We start from the raw sequence: 22,726 nt of genomic DNA, 5'->3' as shown, positions 1-22,726 counted from the left end.
GGTTCTTTCGGTAAAGTCACGTAGAAGGGAAATAATAAAATAATATTAATATAAAACAAAATATTATTTTATTATTTCCCTTCTACGTGACTTTACCGAAAGAACCAAGAATATAAATAGTTTAGTTTCAGAGTGCCTCTCGTTCGGAAATCCACGCGGCGTCTCTCCGAGTCACACGGGGCGATCCGTCATTTCTCGATGCTCAGCAGTGACTGGCGCCTTCACTCACTCTCTCTCTCCCGACCGCCAATTTTACCTCCTAACGAAGAATGGATTTTCCCGCTCCCATTACACCTCGGCCGACGATGACTCCTGCTGTGATGAGGCTGAGGGCGGACAGCAATTCCTCTCTGAAGACGTGTGTTGTAGTGTCCTCGTGTGTGTGCCTGTGCGTGCGCATGTTTACACGCGTGTGTGTGAGTGAGTGTGGGGAGCGGTAGTGTAGGGGTTAGCGCGCTGCGTTACAAATCCGGCGACCCGAGTTCGATTTACACTCACGGCCAACACCAGTGACGATTATTTAAACCGGTCCTGGGCCTCCCCTGGGTCGACTCAGCCTCAAATGAGTACCTGGTGCGATGTGTAAACATCGGCACTGCGGAGACAAACACGGCCGGGCGTGGTGTTGGCCACCCACCCCTCGTGCGCCGTGCCGGCCTTCATAGTGCTGCTCGCTAACAACACTTGCCCCAACAGTCTGTTGCAGGCTATACGGGGGATCTTTGTCTTGTGGGGGTTTGTGAATTTGGGGCGAAGTGACGTAGTGGCCAGTGCCACTATACTCTGAATCTGGTGACCTGAGTTCTATTCCCGGCCATGACTAACATCAGTGACAATTGGGTATGTGAACCTGTCCTGGGCTTCCTCAAGGTCAACTCAGCGTTAAATGAGTACCTGGTGCGATGTATAAACATCAGCACATGGGAGGCAAAAGCGGCCAGGCGTGGTGATGGCCACCACACCACCCTCAGTCCGTGGAAGTCTATACATATGGACAACGGTGGCATTGTGGCTCGCGCACTGCACCACTCGCCTGGACATATGAGTTTGATTCCCAGCTAAGACTAACATCAGTGACAAGTGACATCTGAACCTGTTTTGACCCTCTTATAATCACCCCCGCCTTAAGTGGGTACAGTACCTCGTGCAGTCTATGAATATCAACACTGGGCAGGCAAAGGTCACGTAACCCACCTGTGTATCATTCCAGCCGTAATAGGTGCTCACTAACAGCACTTGCCCTAATGGTCTATGGCTATACTGGGGATCTTCAGTCTTCGTTAATGTGTGTGTATGCACGAGTGTATCTGTCTTTGGCCAGAGCTATCTGTGTGTGTGTACGTACCCGTGCCTGTTTCCCCATGACTCCCAATCAATGGGTAACTCGACCGCAGCCACCGTTGAGCCGCTCCCACCGGCAAGTCGATGCTCCACCTCTGGGGAGGAGGAGGAGCAGCAGCAGCGGGGAGGAGAATGAATGAAATGATCGTCGCGCAGCTGCCTGCAGGAGTTAATGTTCCACGTTCATAAGCTGACAGGCGATTTCATTTGGTTAGTATACAACCTCGGCACAATAATTCACAATTAAATCCTCATTTCGCTGCCGAACCCCCCTCTACTCCCCCCACCCCCCACCACGTCTTCTCTTATGCGGTGCTGTCGTTCTTCATTCTCACCGATAGGTTTAGGGAAAATGTAATTCGTTGATGAATTATTTTGTGCTGTTGATTTTTTTTCTCTCTCCCGAATTTGTCAAGTCCTGTATTGGTAGAAAAACAAACGAATAGTCAAAGTGATTTCCCAATTAAAAAAACTCAAGTGATGCCCGTTTTCTGTTCACAGCCCATAGTCATGCTGCAGGGCCGAGTGCTCTATAGGGCAGCCGCTGTTGCTTTCTCACGAAATGGTGCTCATCACCTTGGCCCCAGAGGGATGATGGGCTGATTTGGGATTTCAACTCACACCCCTGATATCATCGTGAGCCACACTTGGCCCAGGTTGTGAGGAACCTCCAACCCACCAACGGAGATATGTTCTGCGACTTCGTTTCACACGGCCCATGGCCACGCGAGCCCTGCCACTTTGAAACGACCCACAAACAATATCGATCGCTGCATCTCAGCCACGCTAATCTGGTGCTACAGCGAAATAATTTCCACCTGCCAACAATGTGCTTCTTATTTTAGCACGTTCAGTCACCTCTGTCACTGCGACAGCTTCTGGCAGTGACAACGTGACCGGGCCTGTGCTCGTGTATGGCCCACTGCCAAAGGTCATATTCGGCCCCTCAGTAAGGAAAAGGTTGCCCGCTCCTGCTTTAATCACTCTGCCCACATGGCCATTATTAATTGCACGGGAGACTCTATACAACCCTATTCACCAATGCACCTTGCTTTATCTTTTTAAATCCTTTATATTAAGTTCGCTTGCTTGCTTGCTTACGACCGTGCAAATCTTTCGGTCGTTTTTTAACCCACTTCCCGTGATCCAATCGAGCTGACATTTTCCACACAGACTCGTTGTGCGTGACAATTATTTTTCGTGAAAATGTTTTTCCAAAATTTTACACTGTTTAGGGAATTTTTTAAAAATATTTAATTACCAATTGATTAATACTGGCAGACAATCATCTGACCCATAGGTGGCAGCCATCTCAAGCCAAAGGACTAGAGGACTCTAGCCGCCACGCATATAAAGGATTTAGAGTGAAAAACTTTGTTTTTACGGGTTAATTTTTTACCAATATGTAATTCCTGCTATCGGCATTGTGTAATGAGAAAAATCGTGTATTTCGAATGCTCACAGGGCATTGCATTGCTCTGTGTCAGGGATATCACATAACTACTTCCGATATCCCTTTAAGTGACCTCTTTCATTCACACATTTTCCCAACACGCCCTGCATAGAAAAATATTAATTGCATGACAATCGCACCGAATAATTAGTGAAAGAACGTGCAGAACCATATTTTACGTGGTGGGTTTGTTTGGTATGTGTGTGTAGCCATTGGTGACTGGGCTGAGACCATTCTCACTCATTTCTTTACACGTACACTGAAGAAGTCGGTTCAATGACAGGCGGCGGAAACCAGGGATTTGAATCCAGGATTTTATGGGAGACAGCTCAACGTCCTGAGACCACGGCAGCATGGCCGTCTCCACACTGCGCTTTGAACGGCCTGAATTAGAGGCAGACTGTGCAGCTGTACTGTACATGTAACACGTTTCTTCTCTGAGTGCACATCAGCGTGACGATTCTGCATCTTTTAAAGAGTAATTCATTATGCACTTACATAGTCCTGCATATAACACGCAGCTTGACACAAGTTAAAATTTAAAGAGTCCCGGTGATGTAACGAGCATTTCGTGCAGTGTTCATTTCTGTTTGCAGAAGCCTACTTAAGGTCGAAATTCCACATGTCTATGGCAGGGACAAATGTGGACAACAACTGTCGATTTATTTTCTGTTAAGCGGCTGCAGTCTATATTTTGTGCAGCAGTCCTAATTTTACCAACCGCGGAGATGATTATGATGAGCTGTAGGTATGTAACAAAACATAAATTAATCGAGTAAGGCCAATCCTTATACTCGCGATAACATGCATCGAATCGTCGGTGTAAAATTTGATCATTTATTATTCCTATATATTGTACTGAAATCAATTAATGTGACTCTGACATCCGCCGGAACATAGGGTGGGAAACGTTTTCTTTACTGATGGCCCAACAGGACCTGTTCAAGGGAAACACATGAACACATATTTCGCTCACCTCCGATTTGCACAGTTGGCTACGTACGGTGCGAAAGAAGTTCCACACACATACTTCTGCCGCTATAAATGGCCCTATTTTGCAGTGTTACATGTGTAGTGTTGTACAGACAGACTCTTCGACGTCTTTTAGTAGCACACACTTTTATTTGTGAATACAGTCCCTATGCACTGAGGGGTATACGGTCCCCTCACCCGTTACACTCCGAACGTACAAGCCTACAGGCTACTCATACCCCGCTCCTTCAGTGTCCTCTGACTGGACCTAGGGAGATGTCTCCCTGACCACTGGTTACTCTGAACCCTAGCCCTTATAAGGGCTGGAGGACTTGGTCCAGGGTCCTATGCTTCTTCCGCCGTCTTGGGTCTTCGTGTCGTCGAACTCCCCGAGAGCTCTGAGCGCTCTGGCTTTATACTTGTTCGTGGCCGGGTTGTCCAATCCCCGGCCACCTTGTGGAACCCTGTGATTGGTCGTTCCCAATCTGCTTTTCAATCCCAATTCACCCTATCTGACCCTGACCGTTAGGTCGCGCGGGAAAACCTTGCTTACGGTCAGCTCTCACAACTTGTGAGACCCTGACCGTTAGTTTGAGCGGGAAAACCTTGTCAACGATTAGCTCTCCCAGTTTGTGAATATCGAGTGGGTAACTCTACTACACATGTGTGACTGAGTGCAGTGAAATTACGAATACACTTTTGTTGCCAGATTGAAAAATATCTCCCCCCCTGCGCACCTCTAGTACCTAATTAGTGTGGCAAAAATGCCAGCAGTGACAGAAAATTATTGTTTGAGGGTCACCTCACATGGGTCGGCTTCACCTGGACACGGGCCGTATGACGTGAAGTTGGAGACTGTGCAGGGGTCTCCACAACTGCATTACAAGTTGCTACATTCACCACCATGCTTTGTGTTTTAAATTACATATTCTTAAACCTCTCTGACCCTGAATTGGGACAATGTTTCGACTCGCCAAGGTGGGGGCGTGGGGATGAATCATTACATCCATGCTGAGTCGACCACGGCCGGGAATTGAACTCGGGGTCTCATGATTAGGACGACTCAAACAAGTAGTAGCAAGTAGTAACAAGTCGTAAGCTACATCACAGCCACGCTGATGAGAAGTGAACATCGCCTATACGGGGACGCCCATTTGCAATTCTAGGTCATTGCGACGCACGAATCGCAGCAGTTTAAATTCCCGAAATTAAATAATGAATTGGTTTACTTATTTATATAAATATGGCATGGATGTAATTATATATATAAATATATACACATGTATACATATTTATTTATATATAGTGGTCAAACGGTGGTGCCTCGAGTTGCTGTGGGATTGACATGAACCCATTGCCTAAAACATATTAAACGATCAGCTCTGAAACAATTTGACGCATGTTCCCGCGAGCTCACGTTTTCATATTAATCTGCGAACATATCGTTACACTCATACGAGCAATTGGCACGGTTGGCTTCGTACGGTGCGAAAGAGGTTCAGCACACACACATCGATAGCTGACCCTGTGTAGCTATGGTTACCCAGAGTTTACCTTGAAGAAGGGTTAGTGCATCCAAGTTAATTGGCTTTCCCTTGGCTAGATAGAGCAGGGGCTTCTCACGTTGGGGGTACGCGGGTGGCTAGTGCCCCACACGCATCGATAAGGACTCCATAAAAGACTCCAAGGGTTGTCCCAAGGCAAAGGGGCTCAATGAGCTCACCCTCACCCCAGCGGTCTTCATTGGCAAGGCCCGCGGGTCAACTGTCGACCCCTGGTGACCTTTAGTGCGGCCCCCGATAATACCCAAATACCACCATTGGAACCTCATTTGCCAGTAAAAAAAATATGATAATTGTTTTTTTACCCTTTTATCTGGCAACAAAACTGACACCTTTTTTTTTACAAGGAGTCATGTTTGCATAGACCACAATACCTGCAGCCATAATGCAAACACAAAACATAACTCTGATAATGTATGCACTGTCCTTGAAGTTGACTGATCCACACCCAAGACAGCTTTCCTTAGAGCCTAGTCTCACATGGTGTTGGACCAGATGACGCCAAGATGACGACTTTTGGTGTCATCTGGTCCAACTGTCTCGGGTGTGGACCAATCAACTTCAAGGACAGTGCATACATTATCAGAGTTATGTTTTGTGTTTGCATTATGACTGCATGTATTGTGGTCTATGCAAACATGACTCCTTATAAAAAAAAAGATGTCAATTTTGTTGCCAGATAAAAGTGAAAAAAAACAATTATAATACACAAATAGTGAAAAAACCACCCCATCATCATCGTCGTCGTGGTGTGCTGCTGTCATACCCCCAATGGTTCCTCGCGCTGATGATGTCTTATCGGCGAAAGTGCCCCTCCCCTTCACCCTGAAAATTACTCAAGACCACTGCCTCACTCTCACCCTAACACTGTTTTATCAGTGGTCTGTTGCAACCACTGGTAATTATGAACACGCACTTTTGTAAATTTTCAGTCCTGTAGCAATCCAATGCCTCGGTGAAGCCCCCCGTCTCACGCTTTGTCAGTCACGTTTGACCATACTTCACCACGGTTTAACTTGCAAGGAGGTGGCTCAGACCAGTTCCGATATCACTCCCCACCAGTGTTAGCCGTGCCCGGGAAACAAACTAAGTTCGCCAGGTTTTTAATCTGCGAGCCACTGAACCACCGCGCCACTCCGATACCATTCATAGCTCTTATGAACACATCCATTGTGCATTCGTCTCGCGTGAAAACATCTCTTGTGAATACATTGCCCCCTCCACCTCAATCAGTGTTATAGGCATGATAATGCGTTAGTGATATCAACACATTATAATATTAATAATAATGCCCTGCATTTACCCAGAAAAGCCTCACCGAGTCTCAAGACTTTTTCAGGAGCGCCCTGCCTCGAGATGTTTGGCCGATTCCATGAATGAGCGTTTGAATAACCGGGGGTACCCGTACATCACCCACGCACAGCTTCGCACAGATAGATTCAAGAATCAGTTTCTGTGCTGCCTGCCATACCCTGGCCACCTCGCAAGGGACTACGCAACAACGTAAGTTGTACTTCTGACCGTGCAACTCTCTGTTGTCCTCCCCCCGCACCTCGGATTGGCACGGTTGGCTACGTACGGTGCGAAAGAAGTTCAACGTACGTACGTACAGCCTCGGGGCTCGTGCGAGACGTTGACAGCTGTTGCTGTTGGGCCTCCACACGCGAGCCTCAGTCCGAAAAGGGGGCAACAGCCTCCTGAGCCAAAGGACAATGATTGGATTGATATATTCATTATTTATGCTGCTTCTCACCTCCCGTGAGTCACACAGGCTGCTCTTTGAAACGCGGCAGTGGTGGGTGGTGGTGGGTGGGGGGATGGGTGGTGGTGGGTGGTGGGTGGGTGGGTGGTGGTGGTGGGTGGTGGTGGTGGTGGTGGTGGTGGTGGGTGGTGGTGGGTGGGTGGGTAGGGGGTGGGTGGTGGTGGGTGGGTGGTGGTGATGGTGGGTGTATGGGTGGTTGGTGCGGTGGTGGGTGGTTGGCGGGTGGTGGATGTGGGTTGGTTGTGGGTGGGTGGTGGTGGTGGGTGGGGGGCCAGAATGGCAACGTAAGCGTGAACGACGCAAGCTCGGCTCACCGACGGCGTCAAATTATTTAAAAGTGCATAGCTCCAGTGGTGTCCTCATATCAGAGGGAAGAGCGTTCCAGACGCTCTAATATCTGAGGATGCCCGTGCCTTGTACACAGACGCGGAAAGCCGTGAATCGTTTTGAGCGGTGCCCCCCCCCCCCCCCGCGTGACGAGGAGGCTTCAGGGAGAGAGAGAGAGAGACGTGGTGAGATAAGAGAAACGTAGACAAAAATGGGGATGTGGTGAGAAAAGAGATGCAGACGAGAGGTAGAGTTGAGGGATATATTTAGTTGGCACGTTTGTGTAGGTTAGCTTACGTTTTATTCGTTTATGAATTTGAGCTCATAATTGGATGCAACCCTCGTTTTTGCCCTGAGTCCCGTGGGACCCGTTTGAGTCGCTTTGGGCCCCGAGGTTTTGCTTGCGTTGCTTGTGCCGAGAGCCGCCACTGGAATCGCGCGTCTGTACGTACGAATTGTTGCGCGACAATTGAAATGTGAAATGATCACGGATCGTAATTTTTTTTTATGGCTGGCACAACCAATTTGTGGTAGTTTTGTCATGTCGTGCGTGCGTGTGTAATGTCGGTGAAAGTCTGTCACCGTTCGAATGTGAAAACGCAGTGGCACTTGTACACTTGGGTGACCTCGTGTCAGTGGTAGGAATTCCACATTCCCCTGAAGGGGAGATGACATTTCATATTGACCACTGCAGAACTACTCAAATTGTGGAATTTATTTTATTGACTGCAGATGGTTATTCAAGGTTGAGTTGACCTTCGAGCAGGATGTTTGCGGGTGGGCACAATGTTAACGGAATTTGCCAAAAATCCCCATTGCACGACCCCTCCTGAAACGGAGTCTTGAGACTCGGTAAGGCTTTCCTAGATAAAATGAGTGATGTTATTTTGATGGTTACTGGTGTTACTGCATTCAATGACGAACTTCCCAAGCAGTAAATTGAGGGTGATTACAAAGTATAAAATCAACAATAACGCAATAGACGAGGGTTCTTGTTCATTCAAATAAAATTAAAGAACCCCAAATCAATCTGTCCCACAAATAGTTATTGAAACAAGACAAACACAAAATCGATTTTTACTTCAGCCAGGCTCATCAGCAGGGTGTGTGGCTTTTTAATCCAGCTCTACTGGGTGGCCATATGGTTTTGCATCGGAGTAAACTCAGTTGTACCCAAAACTACGTCCTGTATTATTATACCACGATGTCATAATAATATTATGGATTATCGCGTAGCTTCTATGGAAGAGTGTTCAAAAATGTGCTGGAACTCTGGGCTTTTATTTGTAAGGCTTTTCACATGGGCGATGAGGAGTCCAATCATAGACTTACGAATCCGGTTACGTATCTTGCAAGCGTAAGTCATTGCTGTGGGGGAATAGGGTTTAAGTCTTATGGACGCCTCTGTTCTTCAGCAGATGCTTCGCACACGCCACTCCTCAATATAATTATAAATAATTATAAATAATAAATTCCTAAATATACTTTTTAGCTCTTTGTTAATTCACGACCGAACGAAGGCCTCCACGTGTCATGTCATGGGGGGGGGGGGCTTTTAACCTCGCTTCACCGCGCTGGCCAAAGTGGGTCGACCAACGGAGGGGCCAAAAAATCGTTCAAATATCGCTTGCGCCGATAATATTAGCTACAGCTTCGAATCGAACTTAGGTCGTTGGGTTCATGATGCAGTGTGCTAACCGTGGCACCAACGCTTTCCCATAACGCGGCATGTGTGGTTTCGTTGCTTCAATTACAAAAAAAAAGATATATTATTAGACAGACAGGTCCGATTGAGTGACTCTGTTCGTCTCCTACTTGTTGTGAACGCGCAGAGAGCAGGTGCTGGAGGCAGGCAAGCGTGCGGTTCATTGGCAACACATTTGGCCGGCGCGACATTGTAAACGCTACCCTTCACCGCGGTGATGTTCGGCGCTTGTCTGTGTAATTAAATGTGTTCGGCTTGTTCAGCCCTGAATCTCGTTGTTCCGTGCTTTAATTATGGAGGAGCTCATTTGTTTAATTACCCCTGAAATTAGCCGCATCGCCCCTGCCATCAGTATTCCGCAAAGTCCATCAGTCGGATGCGTGAAAACGGAGCAAATTGCCATGAATGCATGGGGGTGCTCAGTCAGATCTCGTAAGCTAAGCAGGGTTTGGGCATGGCGAGTACTTTGTATGGGCTGCATGCCTGAAGCAACCCCACAGAGTGGCCAGCGTGAAGTCCGGTCAAGAGTCACGACAGGGAACATCAATGCAGTGCAGCAAGCGATTATTTATTCTACCTGTGCGGATCTTTGAGTGCTACGACCTCGTATTCATGGGTTGTCTTTCCTACCAGCCAACTCTTATTTCCTTTCACATGTCAACCGCCCGTGGATGGAATTGGAAGCTAATAAAACATCCCAGTGTGGGACTCTCTTAGAGAGAGAGAGAGAGCATTGGAGACTTACTGGGCAACATTTAGGGCATTCATTGCTAACATCATTATTAAACGTGTTTACAAAAAAAATATGCAAAAACAGACGCATTGCACCTAAACACAACCACACATCCATCATCATTAGTATTGAAGAGGAGAATCCGAACATCCTCTACATCATGATTAAAGTCTCGTAAATAAGCGAAGCGACGTTGTATAGGTGTATGTGTTACATTTCACCGACGCTCAGAGTAGGCGAGGTGAATTTGCCACGGTGAGGGCGCCGAGGCAAAACTGGGGGGGGGGGGGGGGGTGGCTGCTGGGTGGGGGGCGGTGGGGGCCTGGGATGGCAGTGGGGGTCAGCAGTAGCGGGGGGGGGGAGATGTTTTAAGGGGGGGGGGGTACGTGCGGAGGGGTAGGTGGAACCTGCTGTGCGTTGCTTGAGTGTTGTGTTTCATGTCACGGACATGAAGGTGGTAGCTGCTTGGCGTGTGTAATCATAAAGGTGTGTGTGTGTGTGCGCGCGCCTTTGTTTGTGAGCTACAATCAGTGGTTAGCTCGGCTGCACTATAATCCCCGTGACACCACTTCAATTCTTGGCCTTGCATAATATTGTTGACAAGTGGTGCAAAAAAAAGCGTTTGAACCTGTCCTGCGCCCTCCCCTCTAGGTTGACCCAGCCACAAATGTGTGCCTGGGGTTCTGCCTGTGTAAATGTGAACATGAGCATAGGGATGGCGGAGGTAGCAAGGGTCAGCGTGTGTAGCATGGCTGGCATGGGCCCTGGGTGCAAGGAAATAAATTGGACCTCCCGCCACCCTGTCCAATTTACCTCCCTATGACCTATGGACCCCCGTGCAGTTGCACCGCCTGCACACTCGTTAGCTACGCCACTGGCGAGGTGGTTGACTGCAGTGCTGGGCACATGACCCCCCCCCTCCCCCCCATCATGCGGCGGTGTGCCAGACTTTAAAGGTGATTGCTAACAAGCCCTGCCCCACAGTCTAAAAGGACAAACCCTGGGATCTCTGCGTGTCCCTATGTGTGTTTATCTAGTGTGTTGTATGTGTGCTTGACATTTGGAGTAAGCATTGTACTGACAGTATTTGTCCTCTTCTTGGTTCTTTCGGTAAAGTCACGTAGAAGGGAAGTAATAAAATAATAAAAATAAAACATAATAAAACAATTCTCACGACGTTTCGGCCACAACGCAAGCAGCCGTCCTCAGGTGAAAACCAGGTCCGTCGAGGCGACAGAGTCTGAATGAAACAGCACACGGGCTTGGAGCATATATATAAGCTGGGCGCATTGACAAAGGAATTTGCATATCAACATGAATTTAGCATATTTATGGGAAATGCAGGAATGTGATTAGTACTGCATATACATGTGCATTATGCAGGATTAACAGCATCAAATGCTGTTAATCCTGCATAATGCACATGATGCTGTTAATCCTGCATAATGCACATGCATATGCAGTACTAATCACATTCCTGCATTTCCCATAAATATGCTAAATTCCTGTTGATATGCAAATTCCTTTGTCAATGCGCCCAGCTTATATATATGCTCCAAGCCCGTGTGCTGTTTCATTCAGACTCTGTCGCCTCGACGGACCTGGTTTTCACCTGAGGACGGCTGCTTGCGTTGTGGCCGAAACGTCGTGAGAATTGTTTTATTATGTTTTATTTTTATTATTTTATTACTTCCCTTCTACGTGACTTTACCGAAAGAACCAAGAAGATGAATCCCTGCAGTCACGAAAGCTTTAAATCGAGTATTTGTCCTCTGTACCTTATGATAAAAAAAAATTCACCTTACCTGGAAGAAGATACGTACTTTAGCAGAATTCCATGCAATGCTTCCACATGTCAATACACATATGTTTTACTCTATCAGCCTAATGGCTTTTCCAAACCAATATTATAATTTGTTTAAGCAAGCAAACCCGAGACCAGTTTCACCTGCTGGGTCTCATCAGCCATGTCAGGCATCTGCATTGAAGATTGAGTGCTCTTGCTAATAACATCAGGTAAACAAGCAGCATTTGATTAACAAGCCCCGAGGATTCGAAGATGAAGTCAATCCAGGGCTTTCTGATTTGAACAAATGACGCATCATCATCAGCTGTGTTCAATCCACTGCTGGATGAAGGCCTCACCAAGCTACCACAATCTCTCGCTATTAAACAAATGCTGATTGACAATATTGGTCTGGAAAACCAATCGGTAGAGGGACTAAAATATATTTCCTGTACTTTCTGCTTATATATGTTTTGAGACATAACAGAGTTCTACTTATATTTGACTTTACATATAATGCTCCTTGGCAACGCATGAGTTTGCTTTCAGGAAGAGGAATGTTGTTGTTCTTGTTGTGTTTGCCTGGCTGATATGCATTATTCCGGAATTTAGTTTAATTATATATATTTGAATGACATACTTGCTCTACCATAAATCACATCTTTCTGTACAGAGTGCTGTACAATTCCGCGCACACAACTCTTTCACGACGTGAGCCGCCTTGCTCCGTTCAACGTCTCTCTCTCTCTCTACTCCAGCACTAGCGCATCGCGACAACTTATTCAATTGCGGACCATTCTCATCCAAACGTGCCAATTGAAGGCCGGTCTGTCGGGACCAGGGATTTGTTTTGACCGCCTGCCACTCGCCCGCACGCGTTTAGGAAGAAGCGAAGATTGCTGATGGCGAAACGCTCCGGCGATGTATGAGTTGTAACCGTGACGAAGTTACACAGTGTGAACTTAACCGCGCGTTTAACAGCACGGCGCACGTCGGGAAATTCTCATTTAGGCTGCGTTTGTTGAACCACGCGTGACGTTATTCTTGGGGACGTGCAATGGAGGGTAGCTATCCGAGCGTGCAGGTGGTGCAATTGCATGGGGACCAATGGGCCCCAGATTCCAGGCTACAAGGAGGGGGGCGAGGAAGGGTGGGGGAATTGGAGAGGGCATCGCCACTTCAATGCTCGCACCGGGGCCCGTGCCAACCACTGCACGGCACAGAAAGCGAGGATTTATTTGTGTTCGCCGGCGTGCGTGTGTATGTGAGTGCGTTTGCGTGTTATCGCGCGCGTGCATTATTATTGTGAGCGGCTGTCCGCATTTGTATCGTAGCAGTCGCACTGCAGCAGGTTTGCACCCGTACACCGTTCCCTTTGTGATGCTGATCTCGTAAAGGAGCACGAACCATCATGCAAACTCCGGTCGTCCTCGTAGCTTAACCGTCGAACAAAGACGGTCACTGCATCGCGTGCTTTTAGGTGCGCTTCTGTGGCCGTCTGGAACGCTCTTCCGATATTAGGAAGTCACTGTAGATATGCACTTTTAAATCCAGATTGAAAACTCATTTCTTAAGAGCTGCTTTTTGTGTTTAGTTTGTTGTCCTTCCCCGGCACCTCCGATTAGCACGGTTAGCTACGTACGGCGCGAAAGAAATTCACCATACATACGGAACAGAGGTTAAATACGTTTACGCGACTGAGGTGAAAAAAACACAATCAATGGCTGCAGTGACATCAGAACGGCCGACGTAACAATTCTAAAGGGAAAGTACTCCAGCAGCGGTACCCTCCGGTAACACTCCGTATGCCCATCACACTCCCCTCGTTCCACCTAAAAAAAGAATACTCAAGCAATCAATTCAGGAAATAAAATATTCTGCACCGCTGCATTTCTGTCCTCGGTTGAAGTGGAAAAAATGGTCGAAGAGGCACATTCACGTTTGAAAGGACTTGCTCGCAATCGGGAGTTTATTTTTTATTATTATTATTATCACGGGCAAAACTATGAAAGTAATTTCTACCCTTGAGAAAAATACAAATATCGATAAAACACGGCCACTTGGCACAGCGAGTGCTTCTGCGCGATATGCTTGTTTACGCGTGGTATGGAGCGGTGGCGCAACGGTTAGCACACTGCGCTTTGTATGTATTTTGAAGTTCTTCACCACCGTACGCAGCCAACCGTTCTGATGGGAGGCGCGGGACGCCAATCGGAGGTGCGGAGCATGGCTACTACAGTACTATACTTTCCTTTTGATTGCCAGCCATGGCTCACATCAGTAGCGAGATATATCTGAAATTGTTTCTGAGAATGACTGGTCCTGGGCATCCCCTAGGTCAACTCAACCTTAAATGAGGGTCTAATTCGGTGTGCAAACACCAGCAATGGAGGGGGACCACAGCCGACCTTGCAGGACCGGTTTAGATATCAGCAATCATTGACGTTAGCCTTGGCCGAAAATCGAATGCAGGTTGCCATCGTGCAGCAGGCTAAACCAATGTGCCACATCTTCTTGTTTCTTTCGGTAAAGTCACGTAGAAGGGAAGTAATAAAATAATAAAAATAAAACATAATAAAAACAATTCTCACGACGTTTTTATTATGTTTTATTTTTATTATTTTATTACTTCCCTTCTACGTGACTTTACCGAAAGAAACAAGAAGATGAATCCCTGCAGTCACGAAAGCTTTAAATCCAATGTGCCACAGTTCTACCCCGCGATCGTGAACACAGCAGTCTACTTAAAATAAAATAAAAACCCGAACACGGGAACTTGATGCTCTATTGCAAAGAAAGGATAATTTCACAATAGTTTTTGTTGTGTTAGATCACGTACATATTTGGATATTGGTCGCAAAAGCCTACGTGTTAAACCAAAGGATAATTTGTTTGAAAACGGTTTTTAAAAATACAACAACAACAACAACGACCCCATGGTGTTAAATCAAAGGGGTTCGGCGACAGGATTTTGATTGACTTGTCTTTCGAGTTGCCCTTCAAGCCTCTGCTGGGGGAAAAGGGGCTCTGGGTTGAACCGTAAATCTTTTTTTAAACAAACAAACATCGGAAGCGTTCAAGCGTGTGCACGCTTCCTTGCGGGATTGCGTTTTGTTTGGATGCAGTTTGTTTATTAAGGGTTGTGTCCGTACGTGTGTTCGTGCACAGCGCTGGTGTGTGTGTGTATGAGTGTGTGTACTTGCCTAATAGCACTTGCCCCTACAATCTGTCAAGGTTATAGGGGAATCTTTGTCTTTATGGGGAGCGGTAGTGTCGCGGTTAGTGCACATCGCGCCACGCACCGAGCTACCCGAGTTCGATTCCTCCTCACGGTCAAGACCAGTCACGATTATCTGAACCGGTCCTGGGCCGCCTCAGCCTCAAATGAGTACCTGGTGCGAAGTGTAAAGATCGCCACTAGGAAGACAAAGGCGGTCGGGCGTGTTGCTGGCCACCCACTCACCTCCTCGTGTTCATAGGCACTTGCTAACAGAACTTGCCCCAACAGTCTGTTGATGCTATACGGGGGATCTTTTTTATTCTGGTATGTGTAGTGTAATAGCGCCGGCTGGTGGCCATCAGCGGCAACTGTGGTGGACAGACAGTGCACACGTGCGGGGGTGTGTCGGCAGGGCGGAGAAACTGGGGCAAGGGTCAAGGAGGGCCCCAGCTGGAAGCCCTGGAACCTGCTAGGGGGTTCGAGAAGGGAGGTGCGGCCGGGGCGGGGCCAGGCAGCGATGGTAGCGGTTCTGGGATTGGATTCTGTGAACCCAGAAACCTGAGTTGAAGTATGGTGAACGTCAACAAAAAAAAGCAATATCTAAAAACCGGGACCTGAGCACCCCCTAGGTCGAATCAGCCTTACAATGAGTACTTGGTGCAGTGTGTAAACATCAGCACTGGGAAGACAAATGCGGCCGGGCAAGGTGCTTGTCCACACTATCTCCTCATATACCATGCCGGCCTTAAATAGGTGCTCGCTAATAGCACTTGCCCGGACAGTCGCAATGGCCGTATGGAGGATTAAGTGGTGGTGGTGGTGGTGTCGTGGTTTATGCACTGCAATATGATCCCAGCAACCTGAATTTTAAATCCTGTCCATGATGCACATATCAACAGTGGCAAATGGTACCTAAAGTCTGATTTTAACTTGATTCTCACTTGGTTCAATTTATCTTCGAGTGGTTGTTTTTGCACGCAGTGTAAACTCTCCTGAAAATTGCCTTTTCATGAGAAATGTGCGCGTTTTACATTATTGTTGTATTATTATTAGGCCTGGCGTTGTGCTCTTTTGTCTTGTACACGTGCGTAAATGTGTTCAGGGTGTACTTTGATGTGTGGGAGGTCACTCCTTCTCTGCTGCCCCTGTGGCCTCCTGCTGCCGTATGGAAGTAGCAACATTTGCGAGGGTAGACCGGGTGTTGACATCCGGTCACAAACATCGCGGAATAAACTTTTGTCATCCGGCTGGAAAATGAATATCAGGGGCTGACCGTCCAATCATCTTCGTCTTCAACTCCCACCCCGGCTCTTATCCTCTGCCTATGTTGGACTTTATTACATATTCGAAGAAAACTCCGAACATGCGTGTTCTGCATTACATACATGGCTTTGTTTCGGTCATGTCTGTTCAGGTCAGCTGACCAGAAACTATATGCTCGGCACACCACATCCAGTTTTACAAATATTCTACGGCTGTGGATACTCATCATGCGTCAATAATCTGTCTACCAGCGGCGTGAAATATATTAAATTGAGAAATGAAGCCCTCAATATATGTCGGTGTCTATCTGTATGCCTCCTTGGTAGTGTAGCAGTTAGCACGCTGCGCTATGAACCTGGCGTCCCGGGTTCGATTCGCGCTCACGGCCAAAGCCAGTGACGAGTATCTGAACCGGTCCTGGGCCTCCCCGAGGTCGACTCAGCCTCAAATGGGTATCTGATGCAGTGTAAAAACATCGCCACTGGCGAGACAAATGTGGGCGAGCGTGGTGCTGGCTACCCACCCCCTCGTGTGCCGTGGCGGCCTTCATAGATGCTGGCTATTTACGATTACACGGTTGTTCCAATGTTTTTCATGATTAAATCGTTTTACTGTTATGAGACCATCCTGGGTGGACCATATTGTACAATTTACTACGGTGATGAATAAGGAAACTACAGTACACCCATAATATGTCCCAGTTTTTGTACCTAAGAGGTGGCAATCTTTACATGCACTCGGTCCGTTCGTTTGCTCCCCACGATCACATTTTCTTTCGCCCCAAGGTCTCCGTTTTGCAAAAGAGACTCATCCCGATGGGGCTCCCCCCACACGCTCAATAGCGTAGAGCCGGCACTTCATTTCACGCCGGGGTCTCTCTGGATCGGTGACCCGCAAAACTACACCGACGCCCCGCACACCACATCAAGCACACACGTGTTTCTCCTCCCGTTGTCGCTGTGGCCATTAGCCACGCGGCGCCGGCTCCAGGTCTCCCGCGAGCGACCCTGAAAATATTCGGTGATAAATTAAACTCCCCGCGTATATTGCTGAACCGAGAAGCGCTGCTAATGACGCATGCAGAGACGCGTGCCCACGGCAGTGGGTGGATGGGCTTTAAATTAGATTTGGCTTTGGGATTTCTTTGTATTTTAAAAAAATATTTCTATTTTTTTTTTTAAACTGGTCACGGTGCTAGCGCGGGTTACGGAGACAGATCGCAGCCGGTGGGTGACGCGGGGAGATATAACGCGAGACAGCTGTGACCCGCATGTCCCAGGTCTGGCCGCAGTGATGGATTAAATGTGGACGAGTTAAACATGAGAGGAAGGTGGGCCGCTTGTCGAAGCTGGAGAATCTCCCTGGGATCTCTGTCCTTTCGCGCACACCCGCGATGAATGAATCTACGTGTAACGGTTGTGAGCAACGGAAATTGATTTTTTTTCCCTTTGTGCGTGTGTAGTGTGTTGTTGTTGTGCGCATCTCTTGTGTGAGTGAGTGTGTGCATGTGTGTGCATGTGTGTGTGCATGAGTGTGTGTATGTGTGTGTGTATGTGGGGAGTGGTAGTGTAGCGGTTAGCGCGCTGCGCTACGAACCTGGCGACCCGGGTTCGATTCCCGCTCATGGCGAACACCGGTGACGATTATTTGAACCGGTACTGGGCCTCCCCTATGTCGACTCAGCGTCAAATTAATTACCTGGTGCGATGTGTAAACATCGCCGCTAGGGAGACAAAGGCGGCCGGGCGTGGTGTTGGCCACCCACCCCATCGTCTGCCGTGCTGGCCTTTATAGGTGCTCGCTAAAAGCACTTGCCCCTACAGTATGTTAAGGCTATAGGGGGATCTTTGTCTTTTATGGGTGTGTTATGCATGTGTCGTGTGTGAAGTGTAAATGTATGGTGTGTTGTGAGTGCATGTATGTCTGTGTGTGTGTCAGTGCGCATGTTTATGCTTGTGTCTATGTGTGTCTGTTTGTGTGTGTGTCAGTGCGCATGTTTATGATTGTGCAATTTGTCTACGCGTGTGTGTGTGGGAGCGGTAGTGTAGCGGTTAGCGTGCTGCGCTACGAACCCATCAACCCAAGTTCTATTCCCGCTCACGGTCAACACAGTGGTGCAATATTTAAATGGGACCTGGGCCAGCCCTAGGTTGACTCAGCATTAAATGAGCACCTCGTCCCGTGTGTAAACATTAGCTCTGGGGCTGTTGGGGCACGTGCTAACAGCACGTGCCCCAACAGCCTGTTAAAGGCTATGCACAGGCAACGATCTTCATCGTTTTTTGGCCAGCAGCGATGTATGGTAGATGTGGCAATATAAGTTGTGATGAGAGGGAAATTGAAATGGATGAGAGATTTGAGAATATGGATAAAATCATTGTGGGAGGTGAGATGGATCCAGTGGGGGGGGGGGGGGGGGGGAGATTTCGGGGATGGATTGAGGGAGAAAGGGAACGGGCCGAGATTTAGAGAGACGGGGGGAATCTCTGGACGCGAGCAGATAAAGGGGAGGGCAACGGATGGGTCGTTAGGAACGGGATGAGAGGCAGCGTGCTGGGAAGTTATGGATGACGGAGAGAATCGATTATAAGACGGCGGGGCTAAGAGGCATATAGAACAGGCGGAGAGAAATGGCGAGATGGATAGTAGGTGGAAAGCATGAATAATCTCTTGAGGTACAGATTTACGACACAAACACAAACATCTATCTTAAACACGCATTGTTACGCTGATAAACACGAATTATTCCAGCTGTCGCGATACAACAAGCTGGTTCTGCGCGCTCCACATAGGACAACTTTGCAATGTTATGATTTGCTCCACACATCAAAGGAAACGATTGTATATTTTAAAGAGGCAGCCGAGTCTGATGAATCACACTCGTGACAACACGGACAGTTGCACACGAAACACAGAATTCCACGCCAATGGCTTCTATGCAGCATCCGTCATGTTCCACGTCCATCATTGCACGCAGCCAGAAATCAGTGAAAGCACCACGTCTGCCATCACCACCATCGCCATCACGTCACCATCACTCCCCTTTTTTTCGTCATCATGATCGGCATCGTCATGATGATGATCATCGTCATCGTCGTCGTCATCATCAGCAGCGCCATCGCATATGCCACCCCCATCTCATTACTCGCACTCAGATGAGGTGTACATTGGGCCCACGTGAAGACGTAACAGCCCCATTGTCAACGTACCGCTCGCTGGGTTGAAGGTCTCGAGCCATAAACTCACCTTTGCCCGTACTTTACTTCATTGGGCTATCGAAGGGGGAGAAACGGGGGACTGTTTCAGTGACCACCCGCCGACTGATGCGAGCCATGCCCAGGATCCAAACTCGTCAGGGGCGCCACGATGTTAACTACCTCGCCAGGTATACAGGAGTTCGTGGGTTCGATCCCGACCCCCGACTCCTGTTGTATATTTGGAGTTAGCATGTCTCTCTCCCCGTGGTCGCGTGGATTTTGCTCCGGGTCCTCCGGTTTCCCCCTCCACGTTTAGAAATCTGCGCTTAGAGTATTTGGCTGCTATAAATGTTCACACGATAAGCCAATTCATTGGGCTATCATTTGTGTTCGCTTCTGAAAAATAGCTTTCCAGCTCAGTGTGCCTAACCTGGTAAAATAAACAATAGCGTCAGTGCGCTAACCGCTGCGCCACCACTCCACCACAGGAAACTGTCATCCCTTGAAACCGGCACACAAGTCTTCCATCTAGCCCTTGATACTGTTGGGGAAGGAGCAGGTTCGGGAGCACGTGTTGAGGCCGGCACAGCAAACGGTGGGTCGTGGGTGGCGAGGACCACTCTCCCCTGCTGCTGTGTACACACCACACCACGCGCTCATTTAAGGCTCAGCTCACCTACGGGAGGTCCAGGACGAGTTCAAGATACACGTCACTGATGTTGGCCATGAGCGGGAATTCACCTTTGGATGGCGTGTTCTTAGCACAGCCGTTGCACGAACGCTCCACTCCCGACCCCACACAACACACGTAAGACACAGATCCCCCGTGTAGCCTTAACAGAGCGTAGGGGCAAGTGCTGTTAGCGAGCACCTATTAAGGCCGGCACGGCACGCGAGAGGTTGGGTGGCCAACACCACGCCCAGCCACCTTTGTCTCCCCGGCGGTGATGTTTACACACCGCGCCAGTTACTCATTTGAGGCTGAGTCGACCTAGGGGAGGCCCAGGACCGGTTCAGATAATCGTCACCGGTGTCGGCCGTGAGCAGGAATCGAACTCGAGTTGGAGCGCAGAGCACTAACCGCTCCCCTCCACAAAGACAAAGATCCTCCGTATAGCCTGAACATACCGCAGGGGCAAGTGCTATTAGCGAGCACCTACAAACCAGCACGGCGCACCAGAGCGTGTGTGGCCAGCACCACGCCCGGCCGCCTTTGTCTTCACAGTGGCGATGTTTACACACCCTCCACACGCACGCGCGCACACACACACGCGCGCGCTGAGCTATGCTTGCCAAGAGCCCATTTAGCATTTTGTAAACAGATGGAGAATCCAGATTAACATCCGCAGTGAAGGGCGGCGCATTCCTTTTAATGTCGTGCCGACTTCTCATCCCTGGGCGCTCTAAGCCGGAGGCGCCCCGCGAGGGACGCCTGCTCCGAGCGACCCCGTGTGCCCGACTTCCAGGAGGTCCCCCGTGCGTCCCGATGTGGAATGGATTGCTGCTGGTGCACGCGCGGCTGAGCGCATCACGCTCGAGAAAAACCCAAACTCCCGTCCCTGAGTTCGATTCCCAGCCGCGACTCGCACAATGAAGTGATGTGTTTTTTTCACCGATGCTGGGACCGCCCGCCAACCCCCCCCCCCCCCAGACCACCTTCACCAACCAGCCAAATGTACTGTTTACTTGATACAGCAAATCTGGCTGTGACGGTCCCACCTGATGACGAAGACTTGTGTTGCCTCCGAAACGTCGTGATTTTTATTATTTTATTTGTATTAATTTTAATTTCATTTTTTTACCTACGTGACTTTACCGAAAAAACCAAGAGTATGAATCCTTGCAGTCACGAAAGCTTCAAATCTAGAATGTGAAAGTATGGTCAAATTAATCTCGTGGCATGGGGATGGGGGCTACCTTCATGCAGCAGAGGATTGGTAAAGAGCTGTGCATGATATCCAGGTGTTGTATATCACGTGTCGCGCGTCACCTGCAGACACGAGAGGCGCTACTAATCGGCGAGATGTAAAATGCGAGAAAAAAAAACCCATCCTCGGATCGCATCGTCACGCTGATTTTGCGATAAATTAATCAAAATCGCCAGCGAGGTGTATCGTTTCAACCCCTGGTGTATACTGCAAATAGATACACACGCGAATGCGTTGAGCCCCCTTGCACGGACATTTAGAGAGTGGTGGCATAGTGGTTAGCACATCCACAATGAGGACCCAGTTTCAATTCGGGGCGACGATGCAAATCACCAATGGAAATCGCTACCTGACCCAGGCTCTCATTCACCCTCGCTGAACGCAGCCCCAACGTGAGTAACCGTTCCAGTGTATATCTTCACCGTCTGCACTCTATTAAAGCTTGTACCATATGTAAGGCAATACAAAGCCTTAATATGCACTTGTTAACAGTAATTGGTATTAAAAAAATAAATACTAAGATCGGATATTGCTATTTATGCAGAGTGATTTTAATTGCGGGACTGATTTATAATTCAGCGACCAAATGAAAATAATTGTAATAATCTGACAAGGGCAATTCAAATCAGGTGATAATTTGATTAGCTCGCAGCCATATATTTCACGAAATCACGCAAAGGGGTCAAGCATTACTTTCCAGTGCCGTGGACAGATTAATGGCTTTCCGTTGGGTGATTTATCGTTCTGCCCAATTCACAGGTGGACACCCCTATTTGCTGCTTTGGTCGAGTTCCAAAACGTGTTCACATTAAAACCCAACACACAAAGACAAAAGATCCCCCGTATAGCCTGAACAAACTGTTGGGGTAAGTACTGCTAGCGAGCACCTATGAAGGCCGGCACGGCTTACGAGGGGGTGGGGTGGCTAACACCACGCCCGGCCGCCTTTGTCTCCCCAGTGGTGATGTTTTAAGCAACACACAAGGTAGTTCTTTGAGGCTGAGTCGACCTAGAGGAGGCCCAGGACCGATTCGGATAATCGTCACCGGTGTTGGCCGTGAGCGGGAATCGAACTCGGGTAGGTGGGATCGTAGTGGAGCACGCTAACCGCTACACTACCGTTTCCTAAAACACAGACGGCTCCCAAGTCCACTGATCGATAAATGTACGCAGCACAAATAGCCTAACATCACGTATCAGTCGGTGTCGACGTTTGTGTATGAATAGTGAGGATAGTCTGATGTGAAGAGGTGCCTATGCTCCCTCTGGAGGCCACAGAGAATGGGAATTTGTGGTACGTTAGTTATATTCATTGAGGAGCGGTGGTGCACTGGTTAGCGCACTGCGCCATGACCCCAGTGACCCGAGTTCGATTCCAGCTCACGACCAATAACAACTGTCGGATATTTTAACCAGTCCTGGGCCTCACCTAGGTTTATTAAGCCTTAAATGAGAACCTGACCAGGTGTGGCGCTGG

At 48.4% G+C, this 22,726-nt stretch overlaps 1 protein-coding gene across 3 annotated transcripts in view; it reads left to right on the top strand.

Moving 5' to 3' along the window:
• Positions 1-22,726, top strand: part of LOC133341391 (regulator of G-protein signaling 7-like) — a 144,451-nt gene that overhangs the window by 53,097 nt on the left and 68,628 nt on the right. The window lies entirely within an intron of this gene.

Source organism: Lethenteron reissneri, chromosome 11, assembly GCF_015708825.2.
Source record: "Lethenteron reissneri isolate LAM-NWPU_2019-01 chromosome 11, ASM1570882v1, whole genome shotgun sequence".
Taxonomy (NCBI): domain Eukaryota; kingdom Metazoa; phylum Chordata; class Hyperoartia; order Petromyzontiformes; family Petromyzontidae; genus Lethenteron; species Lethenteron reissneri.
This window is presented reverse-complemented; position numbering and strand designations above follow the sequence as displayed.